At 36.9% G+C, this 13036-nt stretch overlaps 1 protein-coding gene across 13 annotated transcripts in view; it reads right to left on the bottom strand.

Annotated features, from left to right (window-relative positions):
• The window catches only part of NUMB (NUMB endocytic adaptor protein), a 183321-nt gene that overhangs the window by 143914 nt on the left and 26371 nt on the right, over positions 1–13036 (bottom strand). For 10 of the 13 annotated variants that reach the window (XM_067028188.1, XM_067028190.1, XM_067028195.1 and 7 more), the window contains exon 2: positions 3474–3602. The gene's annotated coding sequence lies outside the window, so the exon portion shown is untranslated. Of the gene's footprint in view, positions 1–3473; positions 3603–12541; positions 12637–13036 lie in introns of those variants that run through there. The other 3 variants (XM_067028185.1, XM_067028186.1, XM_067028192.1) reach the window with 1 other exon arrangement.

Below are 13036 nucleotides of genomic sequence, written 5' to 3'. Positions count from 1 at the left end.
CTGGTGGCGCAGTGGTTAATAATCCACCTGCCAATGAAGGAGACACGGGTTCGAGCCCTGATCCAGGAAGATCCCACATGCCGTGGAGCAACTAAGCCCGTGTGCCACAACTACTGAGCCTGTGTACCACAACTACTTAAGCCCACGCACCTACAGCCCGTGCTCCACAACAAGAGAAACCACTGCAATGAGAAGACCGCACACTGCAACGAAGAGTCACCCCCGCTCACCGCAACTAGAGAAAGCCCACGTGCAGCAACAAAGACCCAACGCAACCAAAAATAAATATAAAATAAAAAATAAATTTATAAAAAGAAATGATTAATATGGGGACTTCCCTAGCAATCCAGTGGTTAAGACTCCATGCTTCCAATTCAGGGGGCACAGACTTGAGCCCTGGTCAGGCAACGAAGATCCCACAGTCACGCAGTGCAGCCAAAAAAAAAAGATTAATATGTTCAAATTTTTAAAAATACTTTATTTATTTGGCTGCATCAGGTGTTTAGTTGCGGCATGTGGGGATCTTTTTGTTGTGGTGCATGGGCTCTAGAGCATGCGGGCTTAGTTGCCCCATGGCATGCGGGATCTTAGTTCCCCACCCAGAGCTCGAACCCACATCCCCTGCATTGGAAGGCGGATTCTTAACCACTGGACCACCAGGGAAGTCCCCAATATTGTCAATTTTATGTTAGGCCAATCAATTCCTTGCCACAGATTTTAAATATTTTTGTTAAACATTTCACATATAAAAAGTACCATACCTTTTAATAATGGGACGCACACAAGAAGAAAGTCACACAACTTCTGTTTTGCCAAAAACCTGAATAAGCATGAACTGAACGCCATTTGTTAGAAATAAGAATCTCACCAAAAGATAATGGTTAAGTAGGAGAACCACCGACCCCAAAGAAATATGTCTGCCTTCCACAATTATTCAAAATTCTTTTTGCGTTTTAAAAGAATATTTACATAGCCATTCATATGTATAAGAGAACCTCATCATTTACCTCCTTCCATGAAATGAATAAAGTACCACAGACTAAACACCACCATATTTGCAATTTCTACATGGTGTTTTAGGAATTTCCATTGTCGTTTGTTTTAGCTTCAGTCAGAAAGCAGTATCTCACTTACTTAAGGGATTTTTATCCTCTCAGGCAATGGCCTTGTGGAAAGGAGGCAAGGCAAAGTATTCAGTAAACCTGAATATGTTATCAGCAATTCACCTACTCAGACTACTTAAATGCAAAAGTGGGCTAAAAAAATGCTTAAAACAAAGAAGGCAGCAAGTTAGTTGCTTGAAGACTTTATATATGTTCGTACATATATGCATATATTTTGTTGTTGTATAAGATACACTATTTTATAATATCTGTAACCATTATGCCCAATTTAATACTCCTGGAAACCATCTCGTCTTGTTTTTAAATGCCAAAAAAAAAAAAAACAGCTTTCCCAATTACTGTACCTTTTGAACTAAAATATATTATTTCACAAATTCAGTCAATTCTTATTATTCACAGTTGAGAGAAAACGATTACCTCTATTGTCACAACAGCCGGTTCAGTCACTTTCCATTGTAAAATATCTATCTACCTGTGAGTAGTGACGAAATAGCAGTGAACCAACTCAACTGAATTAGGCTCATTATAACATAAATCAACTAGGAATGGGAAAGCATCTAGACAGCAAGAAAATGTTCTGGTCTAAGAGATAATGAGACACTTGCTCCCTAGAACTTATTTCCCAGCTACAGTGAATGGATCAACACCCTCATGTAATGCTTAGAAGATTATCTAAAAATATCCCATTACATCCAGAAATTGAGTATTAGCTATATTCAAAATTGCCACAGATCTATATAATTTTATATAATTATATAAATGCCACAATTTATATAATTGGTAAGTGTGATCAATAAGACAACCAAATATTCTATAACTTTCCAAGTTTTCCTGTCCCACTGAAAAAATGTTTTCCTATTTACCGGAAGTTTAGCAGGTAAAAAAAATCCTGAAAAAGATTACATAGTTTTTCTTTAAAGAAGCAGAGACACAAGCTTGGTACATATGATGATAACACTGGCACTAGTTTCTCAAATTGAAATACTGTATTGGAAATCACTTTCCCAAATAATTCTCAAATTATTAAAATAAACAAGAAAAAAAAAAACCCCAAGTAGACTTTGAACAAAAATAACTAGCATTTTCGAAAAAACAACAAACCCGAACTACAAATCTTATTTTGCATCTTGTGTATAAATTTTTGTCTCTACTTTTGATTATGGCAGTATGCTGCTTTGTTGATATGAAAGAAAATTCAAAATCTATTTCACTTCTTCCTGCTTGGGCATCTTATTTTCAATATCATATTCTAGTAGACAAGAAAAGCACACAGAATTCTTGTTGGACTCATACACCATAATTTCCTACAAATATGTCAGTTTTTCATTTATTATACCCATTTTATATTCTTTATCTTAAAAGTAATACAAATTGTGGCAGATTATATCATCCAAAAATGGCTACAATGGCAGATTCCATCCCATATGCTCTTATAAATTGATGCTGATACTCTTCCCTTCAAGTGGTGGGGTCTATGTCCAGCCCCTCCTCTGAACCTGGGTGGACCTTTATGACTACCTCAACCAACAGAAAAGAGCAGAGTAACACTAGGTGACTTCCAAAACTAAGTCAAATATGCCATGTAACTTCGCCTTGCTCTTTTGGGAGCAAAATCAGGCTCTCGCTTGGAACCCACCATGCTGTGAGGAAGCCAAGCAGCCAAAAAGAGAGGTCATCTGCAGGTGTTCTGGCCTACAGCGAGCATTAACCACCAGACACAAGTGAGCAAGCCTTCAAATGATTCAAGGGTGGGAGGGAGACGCAAGAGAGAGGGGATATGGTGATATAAGTATACGTATAGCTGATTCACTTTGTTATACAGCAGAAACTAATACAACAATGTAAAGCAATTATACTCCAATTTAGATGTTAAAAAAAAATGATTCTAGCTCCCAGCCATTGAGCCACCACCCTCCCTCCAGCAACCCCACCTCACACCACTTCTTAACAAAGACAAGCTGTCCCCACCAAGGGAGCCTTGCCCAAATTACGGATTCATGAGCAAAATAAATGACTGTTGTGTTTCAAACCACTAAGTTCGAGTGGTTTGTTATGAAACAATAGGTAACTAACGCAAGTTCATAAATACAATTTGGAAAAACATACAAAAAGAGAAAGAAAAATGTTTTAATTACCCTAAGTTTCACCACTGTTAACATTCTGACACATATTTTACAATCAAGAAAATGTTTTGCCCCACCCACCTAGAATTCCAAATGTTTGTTTTTAACAGGATAAAGGGTTAAATTCTTAAAGGCAGTCAACTGTTTGCATCTAACAAGAAATAGGAAGGAAGCGTATTAGCATTCATTTTACTTTTCTTATCCTTATTATCTTTCACTTACTTACCTGTCCTCAGTGAGGTGTCTGAGAATGGCTGGCCCACCAATATTCCAATCTATGGATGTGGATCAAAATCTTGGGTTGCAAAAGCAACTGCACTGGCCTTCTTCTCTGGAAGTTGCTTAAGCCCCAAATCTGAAATTTTCAAGGAAAGAAAATGCTAAATATAGACATCTTTTTAAAATCACTTATAATTCCATCTCTACAACTGAAGGGCAGCTGTTAGATAGAGTAGGTTAAAATTACATGGAAGTGAATGCACAGGTTTCGCTAAAATGGATTTGGGTAACATGGATTCAGTTCAGCTCTACTTCTTAACAGCTATATGATCTTGTGTGAAGGCACAAATTGTGCCTTAATCTCAGCATGTGATGAAGATTGAGGGGACAGGATCAAAATTTGGGGCTGAGAGTCAGAAGACCTGGCTTCTAAACTCAGTGTTCATTCTGCCTTGCTGTAAGAACTTGGATACTTCTCTAAATTCAGATACGTCATCTCTAAAAGGAGAGGACTGCATTAGATAATAGTTCCTGAAATCTAATTCTTGAACAGGTACCAGCCTGACCAAAAAGATGAGTTTAAAGTTACCAAACTGCTTACTATGAGATTGCCTTTCCTACTTTTTTGGTGTTAAAATGGCTTCTTTTATGAGATGATGTGATAGACAGTAGTAGTTGTGTTTTAAATACCCTAAATAGTCAAAATCAAAAGCTGAAGGCCTATGTAAACAATCAAAAATTCTATTTTAGAAATTTAGTGTCTAATATTTACATGAGCTCTAAAATTCCTTTTACTTCTAACATTCTACATATTCATTCACTACTCAACTAATATTTATTAGGTACCTAATATGTGTCAAGTACTCTACTAGTTGCTGGGGGGCCCAAGAAATACTTAAGACTAGTCCCTGGTCTAAAAAAATCTCCCAATCTAACAGGGAAACATATAAACCTCAAATACAATGTAATGGGTTAAGTCTTCAAAGAGAGGTCTTGCACCTATGAAAAACATACAGGAGGTAGAATAGTAGAATGAATGAGTTTTTAAATTAAGTAGGATTTTGGACTGAGTTTTGTAGCTGTATGAGGAAACTACCTCTTTGAACCTCAATTTGCAAATTTCCATATTTGCTAAACAGGAATGATTACACATACCACTGAGTTGTGGCAAATAGACAAGATGCTAAAAATAAAGGGCCAATCCACCCACAAATTTGGCTTATATACCTTCCAGAAGACAAAATAAAAATGTATCGTGTATTAATGAGCTGGCACAAAAGGGGTTATTTACAACACTGATTTACACTCAGAGGTACCTTTCTCTACTAGCCTCTGAACAACTGAAGGACACACCCAAGTTTGCTCCATTTTACATTCCTAGCACCTAGTACAATGCCTTATAAAGAACAGGTATTGGGGCTTCCCTGGTGGAGCAGTGATTAAGAGTCCGCCTGCCAATACAGGAGACGTGGGTTCATGCCCTGGTCCGGGAAGATCCCACATGCTGCGGAGTGGCTAGGTCCATGAGCCATGGCCGCTGAGCCTGCGCGTCCGGAGCCTGTGTTCCGCAACCGGAGAGGCCACAACAGTGAGAGGCGCACATACCGCCAAAAAAAAAAAAAAAAAAAAAAGACAGGTATCAATAAATAGTTTATTAAGAAAAAATGACTTATTGAATGAATGGCTTCTCTCTCTTTTTATACAGGAATTAAAGTTATAGTAACTGAAAGTAAAAATTCTTAATATTTTTATTCAAAACTAATTTTAAGTGTGTATGTTAAGCACCCAAACCTGTCGTATTGGAATCTGGATATGCATGCCTGTTTTAAAAAGCAAAATAAATTCACCATAGACAATGCAATAGTGGTGTTCCCAAATAAAAAGACTAGTAGCAACTAACATTTACTGAATACTTACTGTGTGCCAAAACTCTTCAAAGCATTTTCTGTGGATTAATTATCTCACTTAATCCCAACAATACTTTTGAAATGGACTATTAATAATTTTATAACCAGAAAAACTGAGGCACAGAGAAGTCAAGTTACATCACAAAACTACTAAGCAGTAGGGTTGGGATTAAAAAAAAAAAAAAAATCAGGCTGCATGACTCCAGACTCCTCTTTTTATTTTTCTTTAACTAAATAACTTTAAGAAAAAACAAAACAAAACAGATTTTACCTGAGCTAGAAACATGCTCCTAATGAGTCAAAAAAAAAAAAAAAACTAAACAAAGAGTCCTTTAATATGTGCGCCAAACACAAATATATAATATAGTTCCTTCCCTCAAAGGCTCAATTACATACCAATGTGGTGGTGTAATATTAACAAGTCACACCCTAATTTTATTCTTTTAAATTTAATTATTTCAATGTTAGACTTATCTGTATTTTCTTTCTCATTTACTTTATATTTACATTACTTTTTCATTTATTTTATATTGCAATTACATTTCCAGGTATTACTATCTTGAGTTTTCAGAATACATAGGAAAGTCTTATATGGTTCTAAAGGAAAACTGGGTTAAAACTGGAAGACATTAGAAACTTATTTTGTACGGACATCTACTTTCAGATATTTACATTTTTATTTATTTATTTATTTATTTTTAAATTTATTTTATTTACTTTGGCTGAGCCAGATCTTAGTTTCGGCATGCAGGCATCTTAGTTTCGGCATGCAGGCTTCTTAGTTGCAGCATGCATGCAGGATCTAGTTCCCCAACCAGGAATCGAACCCCGGCCTGCTGCACTGGGGGCGAGGAGTCTTACCCACTGGACCACCAGGGAAGTCCCCAGATAATTACATTTTTTAAAACCCACAGAATAAGAACAGCTGAATTTCATTTCCAGTAGATGCTCTAACAAAACAATTTCAGATGTAATTTGCAAAATATATTTTTAGCCTATAATGTGTTTTACTTAATTTCTTCCTTGGCCTGATTCTAGAACAGACTATAATGCTCTTGATGTTTTACTTTCAGTTTTAAGAGTTATGTTAAAAGAGAACTAAATACTGAAATAATAATAGGTGCAGCAAACGCTTTTCAAATATGCCAGAAATCGCACTGGGTATGTAACTAGCGAAAAAGCTTGACATGTGGTTCATTTAATCATAATGAACCAATACAATTAAAGGAACACTGAGATTTTGTCCATGATTACATTTCACATCTTTCTGCCTACATAACAGTACAATAACTAAGTCTCTTTACAATATTATAACTATTGGGTTGGCCAAAAAGTTCACTCGGGTTTTTCCTTACGGAAAACCCAAACTAACTTTTTGGCCAACCCAATATTTTAAAAGGAAACCAACATATTCCAATGACACTAAAACAAAGAGCCATAATAAATTATGGATGTTAGTAGTAATTCCCCAATATCTTCAGATTGGAACAAACTAGGTGTTATATTAAAGAGGATATATAAATATATATTACTTTTAAAATAGTACCAGAAAGGGGAAAAAAAAAATCTAAACTTCTAAAAACACAACTGGAAGTAAGATGTGATGAAGTCAGAGAGTGGCAGGGACATATATACACTACCGAATGTAAATTAGATAGCTAGTGGGAAGCTGCCGCATAGCACAGGGAGATCACCTCTGTGCTTTGTGACCACCTAGAGGAGTGGGATAGGGAGGGTGGGAGGGAGGGTGACGCAAGAGGGAAGAGATATGGGAACATATGTATATGTATAACTGATTCACTTTGTCATAAAGGAGAAACTAACACACTATTGTAAAACAGTTATACTCCAATAAAGATGTTTTAAAAAAAAAAACACAACTGGAAACACTAGCATTGTGAATTCATAAAACTAAATAAAAGGTTGCTGGTTCAAAGATCTGGCTTGCCAAATTTTTCTCTATGGATAAATGCTTGATACCCACTGGACATTTTATACCACCTCCAAGATTAAGAGTCTTCTGTTAATTCTATGAAAATAAATGAATTCCCAGGCTGCTTATGCTCCAAGTAGCTGTCCCTAGAGGAACAGATCAGAGAAGTGCAACTTAATCACATTTAAGCTTTATTCAGATCTGTAAAACAAAGAAATTTGACATACTCTCCACACAGAATATACCTATGGAAAAAATTATACTATTTAAAGAAAAAAAAAAACCAACACTTATTTTTACTTTTTTTTTTTTTTTTCACTAGAATCACTATGCCAATTAGAGTAAGTATAAAGAGGAGAGAAAGTCTTCCCAATTACAAACTAAGTCCTCCTAGTCAATACCTAACTCTTACAAATTTTGTTTCTCTGACTAGATATTTACTTTTATCATACCTGAAGATCCTCATCTCTTACACCACCTAGTATCTTTTCAAAGGTTTTAGACCCACACACTAGCCAAACTCAGTTGACTACCTCCTTAATACTCCTTCTTTGTATACGAACATTAACAGCTCTTATCATTTCATTTCACCAAGGCCAAGTTCTGAGTGATGTGCTGCTCAGAATTCCAAGTCTGTGCTGCATGGCCCCAAATCACTCCTCTCAAAATGGTAGCAGGCTATTCTTCTTTTCTCTTATTTATATACTAATTCCTTGCTACACAAAGTGTGGTTCACAGATTGGTAGCAGAAGCAGCACCCAGAAGCTTGTCAGAATTGCAGAATCTCAGGCCCTACCTTAGACCTATTGGCTAAGAATCTGCAATTTAACAAGATCCTCAGGTGAATCATACACAGAAAAATTTGAGAGGCACTGTTTTGTTCACTCATTCAGGGTCTCTTCCTCCTGCTTTACAGTTCCTCACTTCCTATCTGACATATAAGGGACCAGATCCTTTTTCTTTTGAGCATACCGAAACCCACCAAAATGAAATAAGGAATCTTTAAATAAGACTACATAGTTTCTTCCTAACCTTTTCATAAAAGATTGTAAACTCCATGAAGCCAGGGACTTCATTATATCCTCAAAACCAAAACAGTGCCAGGCAAATATTTGTAAAGGGAACAAAATAGATAGCAGATGATCCCTAAAGTCCTCCAACTCTTAACTCTTTGGCTCTTCCATTTCCTATGTAAGCAAAATTCTATCTAAGGCAAGGGAAGCTAAAATAGGAGATCATCTAAATTTAAAAAATGAAAAATATAACACTTTAAATGGTTTGATCGAGGTCACAAGGCAGGTTCATGATTAAGTTCATAAGACTCAACAACATTTTAATCAAATCATTACATCATTAATATTATTGTATTTCATTACTATATTCTAGGTCAAATGACTATACTACTTCCTCTATGTATATCAATACATCCTCCACTATCATCTAGGTAGCTACCAAATTCAACTGTCCAGAAGAGTTATGCAGTCAGAGTTTAAGGAAGCCCAAAATGTACACACTGCTGGACAGAATCTGTACATAAAAACTAAAGATTACATGGTATGATTTTTTTAAAACCAGAAGAAGTAAGTTCTTTCGATTCTTATCTAGCTCTTGTTGGAATAGAGAAAAGAAACAAAAGGAAAAGAAATGAATAAAGGTATGGAAAAGACAAAAAAAATCAGGAACCAGATATAGCAACAAGATACAGAAAAGAAGAGATCAGGATTAAAAGTAATCAAATTGTGGATTTTTTGATGATAGCCATTTTGACTGGTGTGAGGTGGATTTTTTGATGATAGCCATTTTGACTGGTGTGAGGTAATGTCTCTGTAATTTTGATTTGCATTTCTCTAATCATTAGAGATACTAAACATCTTTTCACGTGCCTTTTGGCCATTCATATGTCTTATTGGAAAAATGTCTATTTACGTATTCTGCCCTTTTTTTTTTTTTTTTTGCAGTACGCGGGCCTCTCACTGTTGTGGCCTCTCCCGTTGTGGAGCACAGGCTCCGACGCGCAGGCTCAGCGGCCATGGCTCACGGGCCTAGACGCTCCGTGGCATGTGGGATCTTCCCGGACCGGAGCATGAACCCGTGTCCCCTGCATCGGCAGGGAGATTCTCAACCACTGTACCACCTGGGAAGCCCACTGCCCATTTTTTGATTGGGTTGTTTGTTTTGATGATATTAAGCCACAGGAGCTGTTTGCAGATACTGGAGATTAATCCCTTGTCGGTCACATCATTTGCAAATATACTTCCCCATCTCTGGGTTGTCTTTTCGTTTGTTTATGGTTTCCTTTGCTGGGCAAAAGCTTTTGAGTTTAATTAGGTCCCATTTGTTTATTTTTTATTTTATTTCCATTACTCTGGGAGACAGATCAGAAAAGATATTGCTGTTATTTATGTCAGAGAGTGTTCTGCCTATGTTTTCCTCTAGGAGTTTTATAGTGTCCGGTCTCACACTTAGGTTTTTAATCCATTTTGAGGTTATTTTTGTGTATGGTGTTAAAGAATGATCTAATTTCATTTTTTTACATGTAGCTGTCCAGTTTTCCCAGCACCATTTGTTGAAGAAACTTTTTCCACCATTGTATAGTCTTGCCTCCTCTGTCATAAATTAATTGACCATAGGTGCGTGGGTTTATTTCTGGGCTTTCTATCCTGTTCCACTGGCCTATAGTTCTACTTTTGTGCCAGTGCCATACTGTTTTGATGACTATAGCTTTGTAGTATAGTCTGAAAGGACTATATTTTTAAATAGTTTATAAAAACTTTTAGGAAAATAATCACATTTCAAAATATGCCTATCCTTTGACCCAACAGTCCCACTTCTAAAAAATTTATTCTAAATAAATGGATGTGTGCAAATATGTGTGTACAGAAGAGCCATTACATATGTCTAGCATATGGCAGGTGTTCAATAAAAATTTGATGAATGAACCATAATATTGTTTATAACAGCAAGAACTGTTAACAGTAGAAATGTCTACAAATAAACCATGACATATCCATACCCTGAAACCCTAGGCAGCCATCAAAAATGATTAAAAAAAGACCTATAATTATTGATTAAAAATACATCTATAATAAATTATAGATGTAAAAGAAAACCAGTAAAATCTATGGCCATTCCTCAAAAAGTTAAACATAGAATTACCATATGATCCAAAAATTCCATATGGTATATACTTAAAAAAATTGAAAGCAGGACTCAAACAGATATTTGTACACCAATGTTCACAGTAGCATTAGTCACAACAGCCAAAAGATGGAAACAATCCATGTGTCCGGTGACAGGTTAATGAATAAACAAAATGTACATACAATGGAATATTATTCCAAAGAGACATACAATGGAATGTTTTTCAGCCTTAAAAAGCAATGTTCTAAACGTATGGAAACCAAGGCAGGAAAGTGGCAGGGGAAGGGGGGGTTGGTGGTGGTGGGATGAAATGGGAGATTGGGATTGACATATATACACTAACATGTATAAAATAGATAATTAATAAGAACCTGCTCTATAAAAAATAAAATTCAAAAAAAAGCAATGTTCTGATACATGTTGCAACATGGATTAACACTGAAGAAATTACATTAAGTGAAATAAAGCCATATACAAAAGGACAAATATTGTATAATTCCATGTATATGAGATATTCAAAGTAGTCAAATTCGTAGAGACAGAGAGAAGAATGGAGGTTGCCATGGGCTGAGGGGAGAGGAGAATAGGGAGTTAATGTTTAACAGGTACAGAGTTTCAGTTTGGAAAGATAAAGTTCTAGAGATAGATGGTGGTGATGGTTGCACAACAATGTGAATGTACTGAATGCCACTGAACTGTACACTGATAAATGGTTAAAACAGTAAATTTTATGTTACATATATTTTGCTACAAAAAAAATGCAAAACATAACACAACTTCTAGATTGCAATGAACAAAGTGTCTTTATTATTTTTGAGTCCTACGTTCATAAAAACGAGATTTAAAACTATATATATAAAACAGTACCTTGGTTATTCCTGTTCCTAGTCTCATTATTCAGGACCACCTACACGAGTCATCAAGAATAGTACCAAGTACAGGGCTTCCGTGGTGGCACAGTGGTTGAGAATCTGCCTGCCAATGCAGGAGACACAGGTTCGAGCCCTGGTCTGGGAAGATCCCACATGCCACAGAGCAACTAGGCCTGTGAGCCACAACTACTGAGCCTGCACATCTGGAGCTTGTGCTCCGCAATAAGAGAGGCCGTTATGGTGAGAGGCCCGCACACCGTGATGAAGAGTGGCCCCCACTCACCACAACTAAAGAAAGCCCACGCAGGGCTTCCCTGGTGGCGCAGTGGTTGAGAATCCGCCTGCCGATGCAGGAGACACGGGTTCGTGCCCTGGTCCGGGAAGATCCCACATGCCGCGGAGCACCTAAGCCCGTGAGCCATGGCCGCTAGGCCTGCGCGTCCGGAGCCTGTGCTCCGCAACGGGAGAGGCCACAACAGTGAGAGGCCTGCATACCACAAAAAAAAAAAAAAAAAAAAAAAAAAAAGAAAGCCCACGCACAGAAACGAAGACCCACACAGACATAAATAAATAAATGAATGAATGAATGAATGAATGAATAGTACCAAGTACAAATATTCTCCTTCTGAGGTTCAAAGCCTGGCTCTGTAAGTTACAATTCTAATAATTCTAAATAATTAAACACTGAATCAGAGTTAAAACATGTAGCTTCTTTGCCTAACTTTACAACTACTTAAGATTAGAGTCAAATAAATTCGAATGTAAATTAACTCTCTCTTCCTCTTCAGCAAAAAATTCAAGCTATCTAGACTGTAAGCAGAATAAAGAGTTCAAGAAAGCGGAAATATCTGAATATGCACATTAGCAAGTCACCAGAAAACTGAAGAATAAACTACTGAGATGAGATCTAAGCCTTAAAGAATACACAGTTATGGTTAAGATAAGCAAAAGGGAGAGCCATGTCTGACGTCACAGTAAATATCAGGAATAGAAAGCGCCAACCAATCCCATCCTGCTCCTTGCATCCTCAGAGAATGGTGTAACTCTGACATAACTCAAAATATTTAGTTAAGGCACACCTAGGGAATTCATTCCATCAAGGCGTGGCAGGTACTTAGGGGCCGAATCCAAATTTAGTGCTAGCTAAAACTTTATTGAGCTCAAAAGCCAGATGTTTCCAGGTGTGGGAGCAGTTATCCTGCTTAGTCAGCTGCACTCTCACCTCATGAAATGCTGCCCTCTGACACACTCCACAAGCAAAGGAAAGCTGGATCAACACACTTGTTCTCCAAAGGAAACCAAGTCATCTACCTGGAACTGTGAAAATGAACTGTGATGTCATTTAGGCATAGTCAGCACATAAACAGAATAGAGAGAAATAGAGGAATGCATCACATGTAGCAAGGGTGAACACTTATTCTCATTTTTCTGTCAACTCCGTCTGGGTATGTGGATGGAGGCGGTAGTGGGTTATCAACATCAAAAATGTTTAAAAATTCACTGTTGTAGAGAAACACTTGTACACATGCACCTGAAGACATAAGTAAGAATATATTTGTAATACCAACAAAATGGAAAAAAACAACTGTCCATCTTTAGGAGAAAAGATACACTGTGGTAGTCATACGATTAATACACATATCTGAGAAAATTAACCACGGTTACACATATCCATAAGAATGAATCTTTAAAAACATAATGTTGCGGGGCTTCCCTG

The sequence above is a fragment of the Kogia breviceps genome, chromosome 3, assembly GCF_026419965.1.
Source record: "Kogia breviceps isolate mKogBre1 chromosome 3, mKogBre1 haplotype 1, whole genome shotgun sequence".
Taxonomy (NCBI): domain Eukaryota; kingdom Metazoa; phylum Chordata; class Mammalia; order Artiodactyla; family Physeteridae; genus Kogia; species Kogia breviceps.
Note: the sequence above shows the minus strand (reverse complement) of the source record. Positions and strands in the feature narration are given on the sequence as shown.